Below are 21307 nucleotides of genomic sequence, written 5' to 3'. Positions count from 1 at the left end.
GTTGTTTCCTCACTGGACTGAAGCAGCACTGGGATTCAGCAGCACCTTGGGTATCTGAGCAGCCTTTTTAAAGGACCACACTGCTCCCCTCCTGGAATGAGGAAGGGGATAGAAAAGGTGCCCTAAAAATTGTCTACTTTATCTAACCTTGACCTGCTTGCTATGACATGTGGGGATCCTACCCTGTAGTCAAAACATGAAAAAACTGTGCAGAAACTTTTGCAAAATATGCAACTTTAGAGACATCTCCACTCCAAGTGTTCATAATGACTATTTGTGTCCCACCTGTACTAAATTGGTCTGATTAGCCATAGTTGGACATATTGTACCTTGACCCCAACATAGTGATGTCATTTGGTATGCTTCCTTTTTTTTTAAATTCATTTTGTTAAATTTACTTATTTTGTTATTACTTTATGGAATAAAACTATCATTTCCTTAACAGAATACAATAGAAAACATGATTGCACATGAAACTGCAAATCTATTATGTACAACTTGCTGTTCCTTTTAAGTATACAATAAAGTTATCATGTATATTTCTTTTTGTTCTATTTTTTCTTCCCTCCCCTTCCACCCTAGAGATGGCTACCATTAGACAAAATATACATACATATATTATATGTATTTAAATTATGTATATGTATAAAATTATTCTATACATCTATTTATCAGTTCTTTTGTGGATACAGATAACCTCTTTCTTCATATATCCTTTATGAATAATTTGGGTATTTATAATAGTCAAGTTGACTTAGTCACTCAAAGTCATTCTTTATTTTTTTGTATTATATTTTTTGACTAGGCAATGGGATTAAGTGACTTTCCCAGTGTCACACATCTAGTAAATGTCAAGCTGGATTTGAACTTGGATCCTCCTGATTCCAGGGCTGGTGCTCTATCCACTGTGCCAACTAGCTTCCCCTCAAAATCATTCTTAAAAACTGTTCATTTATCCTTTCCTTATTTCATTCAAATCTTTCCATGTTTTTCTTTCCTTTTTTTTTAAACATAGTTTAGTATTTTATTTCCCCCCAATTACATGCAAAAACAGTTTTAAACATTCTTTTTTTACAACTTTGGTTTCCAAATTCTCTCCCTTCCTCCCTCCCCACACCTCACATTGAGAAGATAAACAATTCAATACAGGCTATACATGTGTAATCATGCAAAACATATTTCCATATTAGTCACATTGTAAAATAAATCATAGACCAAAAAATCTCAAGAAAAAATAAAATAAATAAAAAAAGAAAATATGCTTCAATCCGTATTCAGTCACCATCAGTTCTTTTTCTGGGAATGGAGAGCATTTTTCTTTATAAGTCCTTCAGAGTTGCCTTGGATCATTGTTTTGCTGAGAACACCTAAGTTGTTCACAGCTAATCATCTTACAATATTTGCTGTTACTTTGTACACAGTACATGTCACATTGCAACAGCTTCTTTAAAAAGTCTTTCCAGGTTTTTCTGCAAGCATTCTCCTCATCATTTCTTATAGCCCAACAATATTCTAACACAATCACACAAAACAATTGGTTCAGCCATTCACCAATTGATGGGCATCCCCTCAATTTCCAATTCTTTATCACTACAAAAAGAGCTACTATAAATATTTTCGTACATATAGGTCTTTTTTCTTGTTTCTGTTTTTTTTCTTTTTATCTTTTTTTTTGGGGGGGGTACAGACCTAGTAAAGGTATTGCTAGTTCAAAGGTTATGCACGGCTTTTATAGCCTTTTGGTCATAGTTACAAATTGCTGTATAGAGTGATTGAATCAGTTTGTTACTCCATTAACAATTCATTGATGTCTCATTTTTCCCACATCCCCTGCAACATTTGTCATTTTGTTTTTCTGTCCTATTAGCCAATCTAATAGGTATGGAGCAATACCTCAGAATTGTTTTAATTTTCATTTCTCCAATCAATAGTGATTTAGATGATTTTTTGTTATGGCTATAGATAGCTTTGATTACTTCATCTGAAACTATTCATGTATTTTAATCATTTATCAATTAGGGAATGGCTCTTATTTTTATATATTTGACTCAGTTTTTTATATATTTGGGAAATAAGGCCTTTTCAGAGAAACGTGCTTCAAAGTTTTTTTTCCCCATAGTTACAATTGCTAAATGTATCTCCCTCCATCCTATTTCCCAATATTTATTCTCTTCTCTCTCTCTCCTTTCATCCTCTCCCTCCTCAAAAGTGTTTTCTTCTTACTACTATCTCCCCCAATCTGCCCTACTTTCTATCACCACCCCCTTCTCTTATACCTTTCCACTCCTGCTTTCCTTTAGGGTTGTTGTTGTTCATACTTCATTTTCAAAGAGGACCATGACATCAAGAAGGTTATGCAATGACTTGCAAGTGAATTGGATTTAAATGAGGGAGGGCTGTGCAAACTCACCAGCCTTACTCTCTCCCCTGGAGCCATCTGTGTACAGAAACAAGGTAATTAGGAGGACTGGAGATGGTCCCAGATGCAATGGGAGATCCTTTATGTTTTCAACTGTTCTTCCTAAATAGCTCAGAGAGGGGTATGTTATTACCTCTTTGAGCCAATTCTGATAAGAGTAAGCCTTACTCATTCCCTCTCACTTCCCCAATATTTCCCTCCACCACAAATGTTTTTTTCCTTGCCTCTTTTATGTGAAATAATTTGTCCCATTCTACCTTTCTCTTTCCCTTTCCCCAGTACATTCCTCTCTCGCCCTTTAATTTTATTGTTTTAGATATCATCAGACAAATTTTCTATTCAGTTCTGTTCTTTTCAACAAGAATATCTGGAAATCCTCTATCTCATTGAATGTCTTTATGCCATATTTTTTTTTTTGCCCTGAAGGATTATACTTAATTTGCTGGGTACGTGATTCTTGATTATAATCCTGGCTTCTTTGCCCTGTGGAATATCATATGCCAAGGCCTCCAGTCCTTTAAGGTAGAAGCTGCTAAATCTTGTGTGATTTGGCTCCATGATACTTGAATTGTTTCTTTTTGGTTGCTTGCAGTTTTCTCCTTGACATGGGATGTCTGGAATTTGACTATAATATTCCTTGGAGTTTTCATTTTGGGATCTCTTTCAGGAGATGATTGGTGGATTCTTTCCATTTCTATTTTACCCTCTGGTTCTAGAATACCAGGAGAGTTTTCTTTAATAATTTCATGAAAGATAATGTCTAGGCTCTTTTTGTGTCATGTGTTTCAGGTAGTCCAATATCTTTTTTTTCTTTTTAGGCAATTGGGGTTAAGTGACTCTCTCAGGGTCACACAGCTAGTAAGTGTCAAGTATTTGGTCTGAGGCCAGATTTGAACTCAGGTCCTACTGACTTTAGGGCTGGTGCTCTATGCACTGAGCCACCTAGTTGCCTTGTGAGTTCTACATTTTAAGGAGTTTTTTTTATTCAGTGATTTTTTTGTGCCTCTTTTCCATTTGGCCCATTCTACTTTTCAATGCATTCTTCTCTTCATTGTTTTCTTTTTTTTTTTTGACCTCTAGTCTGTTTTTAAGGTGTTAGTTTCTTCAGTATTTTTTTATATGTCCTTTATTGAGCTGTTGACTCTTTTTTCCATTATTTTCTTGCATCACTCTCATTTCTCTTCCCTATTTTTCCTCTGCCTCTTTTACTTGATTTTCAGAATCCTTTTTTTTAGCCCTTCCATGGCCTGAGACTAATTCACATTCTTCTTGCAGGCTCTGGAGATTTGACATTGTCATCTTCTTTTCTCTGTGTGTTTTGATGTTCCTTGCAACTAGAGTAACTTTATGTGGTCAGAATTTTTTTTCTGTTGTTTGCTCATTTTTCCAATCTATATTTTGACTTTTAACTACTTGTTAAAGTAGAAATCTGCTTCTAGGAGGGAGGGTGCACTGTCCCAAGCTTCAGGGGTTTTGTGCAGTTGTTTTCAGAGATACTTCTAAGGACCCATAAGTTTTCAAATCTTCCAAGGTGGTATGATCTCAGGAGAGGTGTTTACTACTCTCCACCCCATGCTGTGGTCTGTGAGTGACCACAAGTACTCTTTTCTCCCCTGGAACTGTGATGGGGGTCCTTACTCCTCTGTGGGTGCAAGCTCTGGTGTGCTAGTTTTCCTCCTAGTCCTGGGACTGCTACCCAGGATTGCGACCAAATCTGAGTATGTACAAAGCAATGCATTCCTGTCCCCAGTGCCAGACAAGATACCCCTATAATTTCGTTCTATCCAGTTGTTCAACTCCCCTACTGTCTGTGGACTGATAAATCTGGAAGCAGCCACTGCTGATTCAGTGGCTCCCAACATTTCCTCCTGGTTTGCTGAGGCCAGGTCTGTGCTAGCAAGGCCTGAGCTGGACTGTGTTCCATTCTAATCCTGGCATGACAGACCTTTCCTATTGACCTTCTAGGTTGTCTTTGGCTGAGAAATGGTTTTACTCCATCCTTTTGTGGGTTCTGCTGCTACAGGAATTCTTTTATGGCATCATTTAAAGATGTTTGGAAGGGTTTTGGGAGATCTCAGGCTGGTCACTGCCTTTTCTCTGCCATCTTGACTCTGCTCCACCCCTACATGTTTTTCTAAGATCAGTGAGCTCATCATTTCTTATAGCACAGTAGTATTCCATCACAATCACATACCACAACTTGTTCAGCCATTCTCCAATTGATTGGCATCCTTGCAATGTCCAGTTCTTTACCACCATAAAGATAGCTGACATGAATATTTTATTTTCAATTAATTTTTTTATTTTTTTGAACTCTGAGGAAAACACTTTATGAATTTCAACAAGTTTTATACATGAGTTATTGTACAAATATTCCCCTTCACCCATACTTACACTTGAAGGGTGAATTGGAGGAGAACTGAGGAGGGGAAGACCATTACAGGTTCAAGGTACTCCTAAAATGAGAGCGCACATGAATACCCAATAATACAATTATTTTTGCTAGTCATCTAGTTGACATAATTATTTCAAAGCAAAGCCATTCACTGGAATAGTATACCACTTATCTCTCCCCTATAATCCTAATGCTTTCTTTCTCACAAGTATGTGCAGAACCCATGAGAAGATTGGTCATAGAGTTAACCAGTGGAGAAGCATGCCTGTAGGGAATACTCACGGACAAAAAAAGATGTGAGGAGTACCACACCTGTGATGCTGCAGGGTTACAGGACCTCTAAATGCTATAAACATTTTAGAACACATAGATTCTTTTCCTTTTCCCCAATCATCTTTGGAAATATTTTGGTCGTCTTCAAGAAGGAAAGACAACCAACCAACTCATGTTCTTCTGAATTCTTCATGTTCTTCATTTCTTACTTATTTATTAAATTAAGTATGATTTAGTTGAAAAAGTCTCAATGTTTCATCCCTTTTCAGAAACTGCTTTTTTATCTTAGAAAATATCTTGAGTTTCAAATCTATCTCTGAGGTTTCTTATAGAGTGATAACTTAGATAAATGATTGAGGTTTAAAGTTCCCAGTAATTCATTTAACTGATGATTTCTTAGGGAAAACTCTGTTTCACTGGGTAGACCCTGATTGATTGGGGAATATGTGCAGGACATTTCACCAGATTTTATAGGGGATTCACAAAACTTACACTACTTATTAATGTCAGCTAAAGTTTTAGACAGAATTTGAAGAGAAATACTTGAAGGAAAGCAGCCTTATGGAAGGGTGAAGGATAAGTATAGATGAGGAAGGACTTTAAGATAGCAAGTTGGAAGCACATGCCTCAGAAAGATGGAGAATAAGATGGGAAATTAATGAAAATTGTCAGCATAGTAGAAGTAGCAGTGGGTTTAGAGGGAGATGAGTTTGCTTCAACTTGGAACTTTACTAGTTATTGTCTGCGAGAAAGTGGGCAAACAAATTTCTTTGTCTGTGAAAACAGAGATGACAGATAACAGTAACTCAGACATTCAAATGGCTAGCACATTACTCATAATGGTTCTGCTGTACAGGTTGTGAAAGTGTAATAGGTACATAGAACACAGATGTGGATTAGACTTTAGAAATGATCTGATTCATTCCGTCATCTAACATCTGGATCATCTGAGAACTCAGGAGTGATGCTGCTATCTCCACAAGATCACTATCTCCATAAGACCACAGAACTAGAACTAGAAGGGAACTTAGAGTTCATGTAGTCCAACCCTTTAGATTATAGAAAAGGAAAATGAGGCTTAAAAAAGAGTTTAAATGACTTTTCCAAGGTCACACAAATAGTTAGTGAAGTGGCATTGTCAAAAACAGTTCCAATGATTAATTCTGGGACAGCTAGGTGGTTCTTCTTGAGTTAAAATTCTGCCTTCAGATATTTACTAACTGTGTCACCCTGGACAAATCACTTAACCTTATATGCGTCAGTTTCCTCATCTGTAAAATGAACTCAAGAAGAAAATGGCAAACCGTTCCAGCACTTTTGCCAAGAAAACCCCAAATAGGAGTTGGGCATGACAGAAAAATGAGTGACCAATAAATACGTGTGTACATTCAGGTCTTATTCTTCTCTTTTTGATCTCATTGGCATGTAGATTCAGAAATGGTATCAGTGGGTCGACAGGAATGCAAAATTTAGAAAATTTGTGGACATAGTTAAAAATTGCTTTTCATAATGTCTGAACCAATTCATAAATTCATCAAGATGCCTTTACTCTGCCTTCAATATTTTGTTATTTTCTTTTTTTTTAAAGTTTATCAGTATGGTGGATGTGAGGTAGAACTTCAGAATTGCTTTTTTTTTCTGATTAGTAGTGATTTGGTGCATTTTTATATGGTTACTGAAAGCTTGTATTTCTTCTTTGAGTGTTACATGCTCAAGTCTTTTGACCATTTCTCAATTAAGAAATGGCTTTTATGATTATAAATTTGAAAAATTGAATTTCTTATATATATTTGGAATGTGATCTTTATCAAAAATTAATTACAAATACTTTCCATCCAGTTCTGTTTCTCTTCTCATTTTAGTTGCATTGGTTTTGTTTGTTCAAAAACTCTATACAATCATATAAGTTCTCATGGATTCAATTATCATTTCTGTGTAGATGATTGAGATCTCTAGGTTGCTCAGTGGATGGAGGGCAGGATTTAGAGTTAGAAAGATATGACTTCCAGGAAGACATAAATGCATCCCTTTCAGATCATGATGCAGTAAAAATTACATGTAATAAAGGGTCATGGAAAAATAGACTAAAAATTAATTGGAAACTAAATAATCTAATTCTAAATAATGAATGGGTCAAACAACAAATCATGGAAACAACCAATAATTTCATCCAAGAGAATGACAATAATGAGACAACATACTAAAACTTATGGGATGCAGTGAAAGTGGTCCTTAAGGGAAGTTCTATATTTCTAAATACTTACATATAGAAAATAGAGAAAGAAGAGATCAGTGAATTGAGTATGCAACTAAAAAAGCTAAAACAAGAACAGATTGAAATCTCTAATTAAATACCAAATTAGAAATTCTGAAAACCAAAGGGGAGATTAATAAAATTGAGATTAAGAAAACTATTGAACTTATAAACAAAACTAAGAGCTGATTTTATGAAAAAAGCAATAAAATGGAAAAAAAAACTTTTGTTAATTTGATTTAAAAAAGAAAGAAGAAAAGCAAATTACCAGCATCAAAAATGAAAAGAGTGAATTCACCACCAATGAAGAGCAAATCAAAGCAATAATGACCTATTTTGCCCCACTGTACGCCAATAAATTTGACAATCTTAGTGAAATGCATGAACATATATTTATTTTAAATATAAATTTATTTATTTTTAGTTTTTGACATTCACATCCACAAGTTGTTGAGTTCCAAATTTTTGCCCCATCTCACCCCTCCCCCAACCCCAAGATGGCATACATTTTGAATATCCCTTCCCCTAGTCTGTCATCTCTTCTATCTCTCTCCCCTACTCTTATCCCCTTCCCTTCTGGTTTCCTGTAGGGCAGGATAGACTTCTGTACCCCATTTCCTGTATTTCTTATTTCCCAGGAGCATGTGAAAACACTTTTAAAAAAATATATGTTTTTAAAACTTCAGGTTTCAAATTTTCTCTCTTCCTCCCTCCCCACCCACCCTCACTGAAAAGGCAAGCAACTCAATATAGGTTGTACATATGCAGTTATGCAAAACACTTCCATAGTAGACATGTTGTGAAAAACTAAATCTATTTCCCTTAATCCTATCCTGCCCTCCCATTTATTCTATTCTTTCTTTTGACCCTGTCCTGCCCCGACCTGCAGGGCCAGTATACGTGGGGGGTCGAGGAGGATCCTGGCTGAAAGGAATGGGTGAAAGGAGGAGCGAGACCAAAAAGATGGCAGGCAAGGTCTAATTTTATTTTTGAGCGTTCCAAGCTTATATAGGGTAAAAGTGGGGAGGGGCTAAAGAAAAAATAGGCCTCCGGAACTTTCCAGGGCGGTATGGCAGCATTTTGCGATTAGTACATCTGCTGACGAAAACATGTTATGATACGGTTTGTCCCGGAACAAGCTGCTTGCGGTTTGGTGTTTTCACGGGGTTAGGGGCCCACTACCAGGTGCTGGCTTCCAACACTGTCCCTCCTCAGAAGTATTTCCTTCTGATTACCCCCTTTCCCAATCTTTCCTCCTCTCTATCATCCCCCTGCTCTCTTGTCCCCTTCTCCCCCTATTTTCCTGTAGGGTAAAACAGATTTCCATACCCAACTGAATGTGTATGTTATTCCCTCCTTAAGCCAAATCCTATGAGAATAAGATTCACTCATTGCCTCTCACCTTCCCCTGTTTCCCCTCCACTATGAGAGACTGTTCTTTTCTGTTTTTTTTTTGTGAGATAATTTACCCCATTCTACCTTTCTTTTTCTTCTTCTCTGAGTATCATCCTCTCTCATCCCTTAATTTTATTCTCCAGATCAGACCCCTTAATCTTCAACTCACCCTTGTGCCATCTATCTATCTATCTATGCATACACATTTTTTTCCTTCAACTACCCTAATACTGACAATGTTCTCATGAGTTATAAATATCATCTTTCCATGCAGGAGTGTAAACAGTTCAATCTTAATAAGTCTCTTATGATTTCTTTCCTGTTTACCTCTTCATGTTCCACTTGAGTACTGTATTTGAAAGTCAAATTTTCTATTCAGCTCTGGTTTTTTAATCAAGAATCCTTGAAAGTCCTCTATTTCACTGAATGACCATTTTTTTCCCTGAAGGATTATACTCAGTTTTGCTGGGTAGGTGATTCTTGGTTGTAATCCCATCTCTTTTGCCCTCTGGAATATTATATTCCATGCCCTTCAGTCCTTTAATGTAGAAGCTGCTAAATCTTATGTTATCCTGATTGTGTTTCCACAGTACTTGAATTGTTTCCTTCTGGCAGCTTGTAAATATTTTCTCCTTGACCTGGGAACTCTGGAATTTGGCTATAATATTCCTAGGAGTTTTCCTTTGGGGATCTCTTTCAGGAGGAGATCTGTGGATTCTTTCAATTTCTATTTTGCCCTCTGGTTCTAAATATCAGGCAGTTTTCCTTGATAATTTCTTGAAAGATGATGTCTAGGCTCTTTTTTTGATCATGGCTTTCAGATAGTCCAATAATTTTTAAATTCTCTCTCCTGGATCTATTTTCCAGGTCAGTTGTTTTTCCAATGAGATATTTCACATTGTTTTCTAATTTTTCATTCTTTTGGATTTGTTTTACAGTGTCTTGATTTCTCATAAAGTCACTGTCTTCCAATTGCTCTATTCTAATTTTTAAGGAAGTATTTTCTTCAGTAATCTTTTGGACTTCCTTTTCCATTTGGCCAATTTTTCTTTTAGGGCATTTTTTCCTCATTGGCTTTTTGGACCTCTTTTGCCATTTGGGTTAGGCTATTTTTTAAGGTGTTATTTTCTTCAGTATTTTTTTGGGTCTCCTTTAGCAAGCTGTTGACTTGTTTTTCATGATTTTCTTGCATCACTCATTTCTCTTCCCAGTTTTTCCTCTACTTCTTACTTCTCAAAATCCCTTTTGAGGCCTGGGACTGATTTTTATTTTTCTTGGAAGCTTTGGATGTAGGAGTTCTGACTTTGTTGTCTTCTTCTGGTTGTATATTTTGATCTTCTTTTTCACCAAAGTAAGATAATATAGTCTGACTCTTTTTGCGCTGCTGGCTCATGATCCCAGCCATTTACTTGAGTTTTAAACTCTTTGTTAAGGTCCGAATCTGCTTCCAATGTGGAGAATGTACTGTCCCAAGCTTCAGGGGTTTGTCCAGCTGTTTTCAGAGATACTTGTAGGGACCTGTAAATTTTCAGTTCTTCCAAGGTGGTATGATAAGGGGGGAGGTGTTTACTCCTTTCCTGGCCTGTGAGCACAAGTACTCCTTTCTGTCCTGTACCTGTGAGGAGGTCCACAGCTACTACAACGTCCACCTCCATAGTGCTCCTCCTCACCCCAGCACTGCTGCCCAGAACTGTGACTTAGATCCAAACACGGGCAAAGCAAGAGATTCCTGCCTCAGCACTAGCAAAGAGATCCCTGCAATCCCTCTCTGATCAGCCACTGGATTCCCCCTCAGTCTGTGGGCCAGAAGCTCGGGAAGCAGCTGTCCCCCTGGCCATGCTGTTGGGGAATGGAGCTGAAACCGCACCTTCTTCTCTGAGCACCGCAGAAACAGATTTTTTCCACTGACCTTCTAAGTTGTCTTTGGCATTGGTGGATTGAGGAGTCTGGAAACCTCCACTGCTGCCAGTGCTTCAGTCCCCTGAGGTCTGCTCCAGCTTTGCTGCGGCCTGCGCGCCTGTGCTGTGCTCCAAGCCTGTCATGATACACCTTTCTGATCAATCATCCAGGTTGTCTTGGGCTGAAAATTTGTTTCACTCTGTCTTTTTGTGAGTTCTGCTGCTTCAGAATTTGTTTAGATCCACTTTTTATGGTATTCGGAGGGGTTTGGGGGAGAGCTCAAGCAAGTCACTGCAAGCCTGTCATGATACACCTTTCTGATCAATCATCCAGGTTGTCTTGGGCTGAAAATTTGTTTCACTCTGTCTTTTTGTGAGTTCTGCTGCTTCAGAATTTGTTTAGATCCACTTTTTATGGTATTCGGAGGGGTTTGGGGGAGAGCTCAAGCAAGTCACTGCTTTTACTCTGCCATCTTGGCTCCGCCTCTCAATTGATAAATATTTACAAAAATATAAATTGCCCATATTAACAGAAGAGCAAGTAAAATACTTAAATAACCCAATTTCTGAAAAAGAAATGGAACAAACCATCAATGAACTCCCCAGGAAAAAAAATCCAGGTGCAGATGGTTTTACAAGTGAATTCTGTCAAATATTTAAATAACAGCTAATTCCAATGCTGCATAAGCTATTTGGAAAAACAGGTGGAGTATTGCCAAATTATTTTTATAATACAAATATGGTGCTGATACCTAAACCAAGAAGAGCCAAATCAGAGAAAGAAAATTATAGACCAATTTCCCTAATGAATATAGATGCAAAAATTTTAAATAAAATACTAGCAGAGATTAGAACAATTTATCTTGAGAATAATACACTACAACCAGTTAGGATTTATACCAGGAATGCAGGGCTGATTCATTATTTGGAAAACTATCAGCATCAATTACTATATCAACAACGAAACTAATAGAAACCATATGATTGTCTCAATAGATGTAGAAACAAGCATTTGACAAAATGTAACACGAATTTCTATTAAAAACACTAGAAAGCAGAGGAATAAATGGAGTCTTCCTTAAAATAATAAGTAGCATCCACCTAAAACCTTCAGCAAGCATCATATGTAATGGGGATAAGCTAGAAGCATTTCCAATAAAATTGGGGGGGGGTGAAACAAGGATGTCCATTATAACCACTGCTATTCAATACTGTGCTAGAAATGTTAGCTGTAGGAATTAGAGAAGAAAACTAAATTGAAGGAACAAAGGCGAAGAAGGAACAAAGTTATCTCTCTTTGCAGATGATATGATGGTATATCTAGAGAATCCTTAGAAAATCAAGCAAAAATTACTTGAAATAATAAAGAAATTTAGCAAAGTTGTAGGATAGAAAATAAACCCACACAAATCACTGGCATTTCTATATATTACTAACAAAGCCCAGCAGCAAGAGATAGAAGGAGAAATTGCATTTAATATTACTGTAGACACTATAAAATAGTTGCAAGTCTACCTGTCAAAACAAAACCAGGCACTATATAAACACAATTACAAAACACTTTTCACACAAATAAAGTCGGATCTAAATAATTGGAAAAACATCTGTTGCTCATTGGTAGGCTGAGCTAATATAATAAAAATGGCAATCATACTTAAATAATTTACTTATTTGGTGCCATACCAATCAAACTACCAAAAAATATTTTATAGAGCTAGAAAAAAGCAATAACAAAATTCATCTGGAAGAACAAAAAGTCCAGAATATCAAAAGAACTTATGAAAAAATGCAAGCAAAGATGGCCTAGCTGTACCTGATCTTAAATTGTATTATAAAGCAGCAATCATCAAAACTGCTTGGTATTGGCTGAGAAATAGAGTGGTGGGTCAGTGGAATAGCTTAACTATGCAAGACACAACTGTCAATGGCTATACTAATCTACTATTTGATAAATCCAAAGACTCTGGCTTCTGGGATAAGAATTCACCATTTGACAAAAACTGCTAGGAAAACTGGAAAATAGCATGGCAGAAACTAGGCATAGAACAAAATTTCACACCATATACCAAAATAAAGTCAAAACAGATACACAATTTAGATATAAGGACTGATACTATAGACAAACTGGAAGAGCAAGGAATAGTTTACCTTTCAGAGCTGTGGAGAAGGAAAGGATTTATGACCAAACAAGAGACAGAGAACAATATGAAATGCAAAATGAACAATTTTTATTACATTAAATTGAAAAGTATTATACAAATGGTATTGTTGCTGTTTCTAATTTTATTTGTCTAGCCCTTACCTCTCTCTAGATTTCCAGTTTTATAGCTCTATCTTCTTTTTGGATATCTCTAATTAGATGACTTATAGATATCTTAAACTCATCATGTCCAAAACTGAACTGATTATCCCCACTCTATCTCCCCAATCCTGTACTCTTTCTAACTTCCCTATTACCATAGAGTGTTTCACTTTTTTTAGTCACCAAGCCTCACAACCTTAATCTCAACTCTTCATTCTCACCCCCCAAATCCAATGACTTCCCAAGTCTTTCTGTGTCTACCTTCATAAAATCTCTCATAAATACTACCTTTTCTCCTCTCAAACTTCCACCACCATCCTCACATCATATGTGGACTATTCTGTGGCCTTTAGGTTGATCTCTCTACTTCATGTCTCTGTCTACTTCAGTCTACCCTCCACTCAACTGTCAAAGTGATCTTCCTTAAGTATAGGTCAGACCATGCCACCTCCAAAGGCTTTTTTATGACTAGGATCAAATATAAACCTTAGGAAGGTTTTGAAAACCCTTCATAAACCAGCCTTTTTCTAACTTTGGAGGCTTCTTACACCTTATTCCCTTTCACATTCTCTGCCACCACTGACACTAGGCTCTTTGCTATTTCTTGAACTTAATGCTCCATCTTCTATCTGCATATGTTTCATTGGCTGTCCCCTCTGCCTGGAGCTCTTTTCTTCTTTTTCACTAAGGATTCCTTTAATAAACTCATAGATCATTCAATTCACTTTTTTAAGCATTTTAAGTTTTTTCTACTTTAAAAATTATTATATTTTATTTCACATTCATATCTTAATATATTCATTTTTGTTTCCACTCTCAGTTATCTCTTATAAAAAGAACAAAAAAGTGAAAAAAAATTTTTTAGCAAAACTAACCAACACCTCAAACCAGTCTTATAGTATATGCTGTATTCACCTCTGAATAAAAGAGAGGGAGATGAATTTACCTATCTCTTCTTCTGGGTCAAGCTTGGTCATTATGACATAGCCTCTAATTAAAAACTTAGTATAATTTTTCTTTTAATTTACATCCTCATAGTCACTCTCATTGTTTCCTGGGTTTGCATATTTTACTTTGCATTGATGCATGAAAATCTTCTTGTGTCAATTTATGGTCTTCATATTCCTAATATTCCTGGTATTGCAGGGCAATACTGTTCAATCACATTCAGATGCTACAATTTGTTCAACCATTACCTTGATGGGAATATGCTTTATTTCAAATTCTTTGCCAATAAAAAAGAGCCACATTAAGGTTTATAAATGAGAAACTTGTACAAAATCCCATGAAGTATATCAGAACTGAATTTGACCCCAGGCTTACATTGAAAATATCATGCTTTCTACTACATCTCCATTTTGAGGATTTATAAACAGACCTCATTATATAGTTTCATTTTTTCTAGTTGCTATAATAATAGCTAGTATTTATTTAACACTCAATGGCTTACAAACACTTTATACATATCATCTGATTTGTAGCTCAAAGCAATCTAGACAAGTTGGTGCTATTATTACCCCCATTTTACAGAATAATCAAGTGAGAAATTAAGGTTAACTAATTTGCTGAGGATCACACATCAAGTGTTTGAGGTAGGATTTGAATTCAAGTCTTCCTGATTTCAAATCCCACACACTATCTGTTGAACCACTTGTCTTGCCAATTGCTATGGACCAATATGTATATAAATTGCTTTGGGCTCAGTAAAGGGCTATATATAAATGTCAGTTGAAGGTTATATTTTAGAAGATGTCAAATTGGTAATGATTTCTCCTGCCGATCTCTTGCTAGATTGCAAGTCCTGTGAAGACGGCAACTTTATTTTTTGGTGAGGGTGGGGGGTGATCTGCCACTGCAGCTCAATTAGCATTGTATACAAAATACAGTATAAACTAAGTCTTGAAAGATTGGCTGCTAAATTGGATAAATATAAATGTTAGCAAGTATTTTAGTAACCTGCCATTTTGCAGAAAGCCCTTAATATCTAAAAATAAACTCAGGAAATCTTTGTGTTTTATCCCACTAAACTAAAGATTCTTATCTTTACAGTAGAAGAGGGGCTTACAATGAAAATTCCTTTCAGTTGTCCATATAGAGCTGTAAGTGATCTTACAGGTTATCTAAGCCATCATCCATGTTATAAAGATGAGTAAACTGAGGACCAAAGAAGTTGAATGACTTGCCTAAGCTCACACACACTCTAAGTGGCAGAATTAGGAGTGAAACTGTATCTTTCAATTCCAAATTGAGAAAAAAAATACAACATTGCTTCTTTGATTTAATTTTTTCCTCTTATCATTCCCCAAATGCAAGAACATTTTGTCCATGTGTTAGAAGCAGCAAAATGTAGTTACAGATCAGCAACAAAACAATGACAACAAAACAAAAAGGAAACAGACAAATAAACGAAGCATACTACTGGATATAGAGCCAGAAACCCTGAGTTCTAATTCTAGCTTGCTGCTTATTAAGTTTGTGCTTTTGAACAAGCCATTTAACTTCTCTGGGCCTTAGCTTTTTCATCTGTAAAGTGAGAGGTCTGGACTCAGTGGCCACTGACTTCCCTTTCAGCTCTTCTCCTAAAGGCACCATCTGGTTTATTTTCCTTCTCTGTGATTCTTATGCGAAAATTATACATTTGGAATTTCTTAAATGTTACTTAAATGTTCAGAGATATAGTTCTGGCTACGATGAGCTCAGGTTGGAATACAAGCATATTTCTTGCAAACCTGCGTAATTTTAGGAGTTTGAATGCTTTCCTTGTCTTCATGAAAAAAGTCCTGTTTCCAGGATTAAGTGCTTTCCCTCATTCTCTCTTGGAGGATGGGATGAGGGTATGCTCTACTTTGGTTCCTTCCTCTCTTCCTCAGAATATATCACTTTCTCCCTGAGGTGCTGACAAAGGACCTACATTACCTTACAGCTGGATGAGGACTACCAGTTGGAATTCGGGGGCAATGGGCCTATTGAGAGAAGCCATTAGGTGATTTGTTCTCATCTTAAGTTTGAGGAACTGGCTTCCAAAGAGTTATGCTTTAAGTGGTGACAATCTTATGAAACAATTTTTTAAAAACTCAATTTATTTTGTAAATTGATAACTAAAAGTAGAATACTAAATAATAATCCAAATCAGTAGCATCATGAATCTTATAATAACCAGTATTGTAGAGTTAGAACTATCCCAATGGTATCCTCTCTGTCTCCCTAACACAGCTGTGTGTGTGTGTGTGTGTGTGTGTGTGTGTGTGTGTGTATGAACTACCATAGGTATATCATAGGTAGGTATGCTAGACTAAGTCTATTTCATTTTTTGATCAAAGGAATGCCACAGTAAAAGTATAACTGAATCTCAGCAAAGCATTTGACAAATATTTCCTACCATTCTTGTGGCAAATAAGGAGAGGTGTAAGTAGGTCTGGAATTGGTTTAATGATTAATATATTAAAAGTAATAATTTTAAAAATCCAAGTGAACTCCTAGTCAATTGCTCTTGCAATATATAAAATTTTTGTCATTGACATGGAGGAAGGCATAGCGAGCATACTTATAAAATCTGCAGGTGGCGCAAAGTTGGGCAAGTTACCTAATGTATTGGAAGAAACAATCAGTCAGGATCCAAAAGTCTAGCCATAAAATTCTAGATTGAAAAATATAAAACTCCAGATTTGTAATTTTTTAAAGTAAAATACTAAAGCAAAGGATAGATAAGGCATAATTAGATAAATCTTTTTTTATGAAAAAAGATGTATTTTAGTGAAATACAAACTCAATATAAGTATTTAGAAAATGATAGCTAGGAAAGTAGCAGCATAATCTTAGGCTGAATTCACAGAAGCTTAGTATCTAGAATAGGATTTCTTAAATATTTGTGTGTTATGTATGTGAAACAGTCATATGAAACCTCTGGACCCATTCTCCCAATAATGATTTTAAATTAATAAAATAAAATATGTAGGGATTGCTATTATTTAGTCTTTTCCAACTCTTCTTGACCCCATTTGGTATTTTCTTGGCAAAGATACTGGAGTGTTTTGCCATTTCCTTCTCCAGTTTATTTTACAGATTAAGAAACTGAGGAAAACAAAGTTAAGTGACTTTCCCAGTGTCACACAGCTAGTAAGTGTTTAAGGCTGGATTTGAACTCAAGAAGAAGGGTCTTTCTGACTTCAGGCCTGGCAATCTACTCACTGCACCACCTAGCTGACCCAACAGAACAGAGATACAAAAACAAACAAGCAAAAATTAGCAAACAAATAGCTCCCAGGGATACAAAGGAAACAAATTGTATTGAAAAAAAATGAATTTTTCCCCATCCAAGTTCAAATACTGAAATAGATATATAATTGGTATATAGGTATAGATTGAATACTAGACCTGGAGTCAGGAAAACCTGGATTCAAATCCTGTCTTAGGTAATACTTAGCTCTGTCATCCTAGGCAAGCCACAACCTCTGTCACCCTCAGTTTCCTCAACAGTAAAACAGGGATAATAATACATTTACCTCATTGATTTGTTGTATTAAATGGGAAAACACATTAAATACACTTTATGAATATTAAAGTCTGATATAAATGCTAGATATAAGAGTTAAGAATGAATACTCTCACAGACAACAAACAGTTTGTTCATCTCAGACTGCTATTATAGGAATTTGGAAGGCACCTTGCTGAGAGGGATGGAGAAATATGAGGTATCTATCTGCTGGCTACAGTATTATGGGTTCTGATATTGCATTATGTGTTTCTAATTTCTGTATATTTCAGTAAGGTAAAGTTAGAGTTGTTGTCTCTGAGAGTGTTCATTTTAGGTCTAGTCTGAAACCTAAGGTCCTTTATAGATAAATCAATAGGATGTTGCAAATTCTGTTATGACTGTTATTTAAATAAGAAAGTTGAACATCAGAGAGGTAAAATGTGAGGTGTGCTGCTTGTTACACAATTAATTTGAGACAGAGAATTTGCTGATTTTCTGGAGGGTGCCAGTATATCAGAATAAGATTCAGTAACTTTCGTTTGAGGAGAGTAGTGGAAATTTCATTAAAGAAACGGTTTTACCATTGAAGGTGGGTAAGTTTTGGCCATGTAACGACTAGGCATTCTAGGTAGAAAGAAAAACATAAGTAAAATTTCAAGAGATTAGAGGCACAGGGAATGTTCATGGAATAGTCCATGCTCCAGTTTATTCAGATTTTTGAGTACATTCAGAGGAATAAATGATGTAAAACTGACCAGGAGGTTTGACCCAGTCATGGAAGGCTTTGACCTTTATTTGGTAGGCAAAAGAGAGCCTTTATCATTTTTGAGTCAGAACTGGAATGATATGATAAGAACTATCCTCTTCAATGATTAAACTTTTAATCAAGTGAGAATAGACTAGGGACTCAGTCTAGAAGCACAGTAATAATTTAAGACACTGTTACAGTAATCCTAGTGGGAAAAAAAGTAATGCTGGTCAACAGGTTATTCTTGTAGGCTTTCTTGGGCATTGAGAGAAGTAATGAACATGCTATATCTTAGCGTCGTAGACTTAAATCAAGAAGAAACTTCAAAGGTCATTTAGTTTAAGGTCTTCACTTTGTGTGTGAGGAAATTTAGACCCAGAGAGGCTAATTTTCTTACTCGAAGCCTACTCTTTACAATTCTTTTCATGTCAAAAAGATAGCAAAAATAGGAACTTTCCAACCACAGTATACCCTGCCCCATACACAAATGTATTCCGTATACTCTGTCCTGATTTATATTTGGTCTCATCTTTGACTGTAGCATTGTATCCTTCTTTCTCTGATAATGCATGTTGACTATGTTTGCCCAATGCTTGCCTACTGGCTCTGGAATTGTTTTTTTGCATCTTTTTAACAACAGAATTGAAAGGAAACATGGTCCAAAGGATTCCACTTTTAGAAATACATCTATTCATGACTATGAACATTGTGTCATCTGTGGATCATGGAAGCAAGTTGTAATAAGCAAAGATTTTTTTTTCAATCCCTTATAGAAAAGAGACCTTTTATTCCTAGCCCTTATACCTAGTAAAATGTGAATTACTTTGAAGATTTTTATCTGAATGGTTAAAAAAAAACTAACAAAACTTGGTATGTGACCAGGAGGTCAGAGAACAGATCATTATTGGAATAGAAAAAGCAACACTAATGGTTTCTAATTTCTGCATGCTGTACATTATTTTATCAAATTATTTTCTACATATAGGACATATATATGATCCTAGGAATGAGGAAGAACTGTATATAACACTAACAATATTCTTTGGGTTGGGACATGTTGCTTTTCAGGTTGCCTTTTTTTTTTTATGTGTATGCATGAGAACATCTAATAGGCACCCTAATCTAGGTCCCATTAATAAACAGAAATCTTTAAAATGTGCTCTTCCTTTATTTTTTAAGTTCAATTATGGTGAATCTCCACTTTTTATTCTATGATGAAAGGGTAAGAAGTCAAGTCAGCCTAGGAAAGAAGCTAGCTGATCAAAGTTTATTTTTACAAAGGTGAGTATTTCAATTTATCAAACCTAGTTCTGGGAATTGTAAGGATCTAATTAAGATGTAGAATGATTATGTATGAGACTTTTTAGGAGATGGGCAGATGACCTAATAACTAAAAGAGGACTTAATATCTCTCTGAGGAAAAAAAAATGAAATGACAAAGAAGGAATGAATGGGAGTGGACAGTAAGGAACATATATAAAAACTAAATAGAATCCCATGAAACAAAATTAAATGCTAAAATAAATGTGGGTAATAGATTAAAGGTCATGTTCATTAATGCTGTAGATGACAGAGTTTGAAGAATATGATTAGATTGTATGCAGGTATTTGGATGAGTGTATCAGAGATATAACTAGAGAGGAATAAATGTTGCTTTGCCTCAGGACACTACTTGAAAAAGCACAAAAACACTGCAGATATACTCTTTCAGTAGAATAGGAGCCATTCCCACTAGAATATTCTGCATCTACCCCACCCTTGACCATGAAATTTGTCTTAAAAACTTCTTGTTTTTACCATATAAAAAGTTATAAAATTCATTTGAGAGTACATTTCATACTTCTAGCTCTGGGTTCTAAAACTTTCTAGTTATGCTTTTGAGTTTTACCACAAAACAACTAAATATAAGAGTTGGAAGCAGCCTTAGAAGGCAGTAACTCTAACGCCCTATATGGTGCTTGAATTCCCTTTACAATATCCTTGACGAAGCCTATTGGAATAGCAATCATCAGCTACTCTACCAAAAGAAGGACAGGAGAAAATAGGATATATATGAGATTATGGCTATATATAATTTTCAGGTGACACATATTTGGGAGGAATAGCTCATGTTGGATGACAGAATCAGGATACAAAAAGATTTTGGTAAGTTGGAATGATAGGGTAAAAACAAGAATATCTAACAGGGATAAATATAAAGTTTTCCACTTTGGTTAAAAAAATCAATTATGTAAGTACAGAATGGGCAAGATTTAACTTGAAGGTTGGTCAGAACTATAGGCTTTAATTGACCATATTCTCAAATGTTTATGAAGGAATTTATATAGTGATCTGAGGCTGTGTTAATAGAAGTATTGTCTCTGGAAAAAAGGAGGTGATAGTCCAACTAATGCTTTGGCTTGAGTTCACCTTATTTGCACTTTTATATCCTGTAGAGGTGATACAAGTAAAGAGAGACATTGAAAAGTTAGATATCATTTAGAAAAAAGACTGGCAGAGTGGTAAAAGACCTGCAAAGCAGCATGATAACATGGAAAGAACACTGACCCTAGAGTCAAGTTCAAATCTTTTAGAAATTGACTGTCTATGTGACCATGGACATCACTTAATCTGACAGTACTTAGGTTTTTAATCTGTAAATTGAGGGGTTTAGATTAGATGGCCTCTGAGATCCTTTCTAGCTCTGACTTTATGATCTAGACCCATAACATAGAAGGTATGATTGAGGAGAGCTAAGGACTTTTTAACACCCAGAACAAGTAGTCTTGTTGTTTGTCCTTTGTTTTCAAAGAGGACCCAATAATATAATGGGTTGATGTCTTGACTTGCTCATGAATAAGATTTCAGTGAAGCAGAGTTGTGCCAAGTCATCAGCCTCACTATTTTTTTCTGCGTCATTACAGTGTAGTGGCAAGACAAAAGTCAAGATGACTGACAGTGGCCCAGAACTGGTGTCTTCATTATATGACCAGGCTTGAAGTGTTCCACAGTGCCCGCTTCAGCTGCTTCCATGTCCATCATAACAAATTGTTCTCATTCATCCATTCTGCCAGGGGAAGTCTCCACATGCTTGGGGTAGACATACCTCTAATTCACTGATGCTTTTTGAGGTCTGTTGATTACCCTTAACCTGGTTTAGCCTATCTGCC

Source organism: Phascolarctos cinereus, unplaced genomic scaffold (assembly GCF_003287225.1).
Source record: "Phascolarctos cinereus isolate Bilbo 61053 unplaced genomic scaffold, phaCin_HiC Scaffold_726;HRSCAF=1367, whole genome shotgun sequence".
NCBI classification, from domain to species: Eukaryota; Metazoa; Chordata; class Mammalia; order Diprotodontia; family Phascolarctidae; genus Phascolarctos; species Phascolarctos cinereus.
This window is presented reverse-complemented; position numbering follows the sequence as displayed.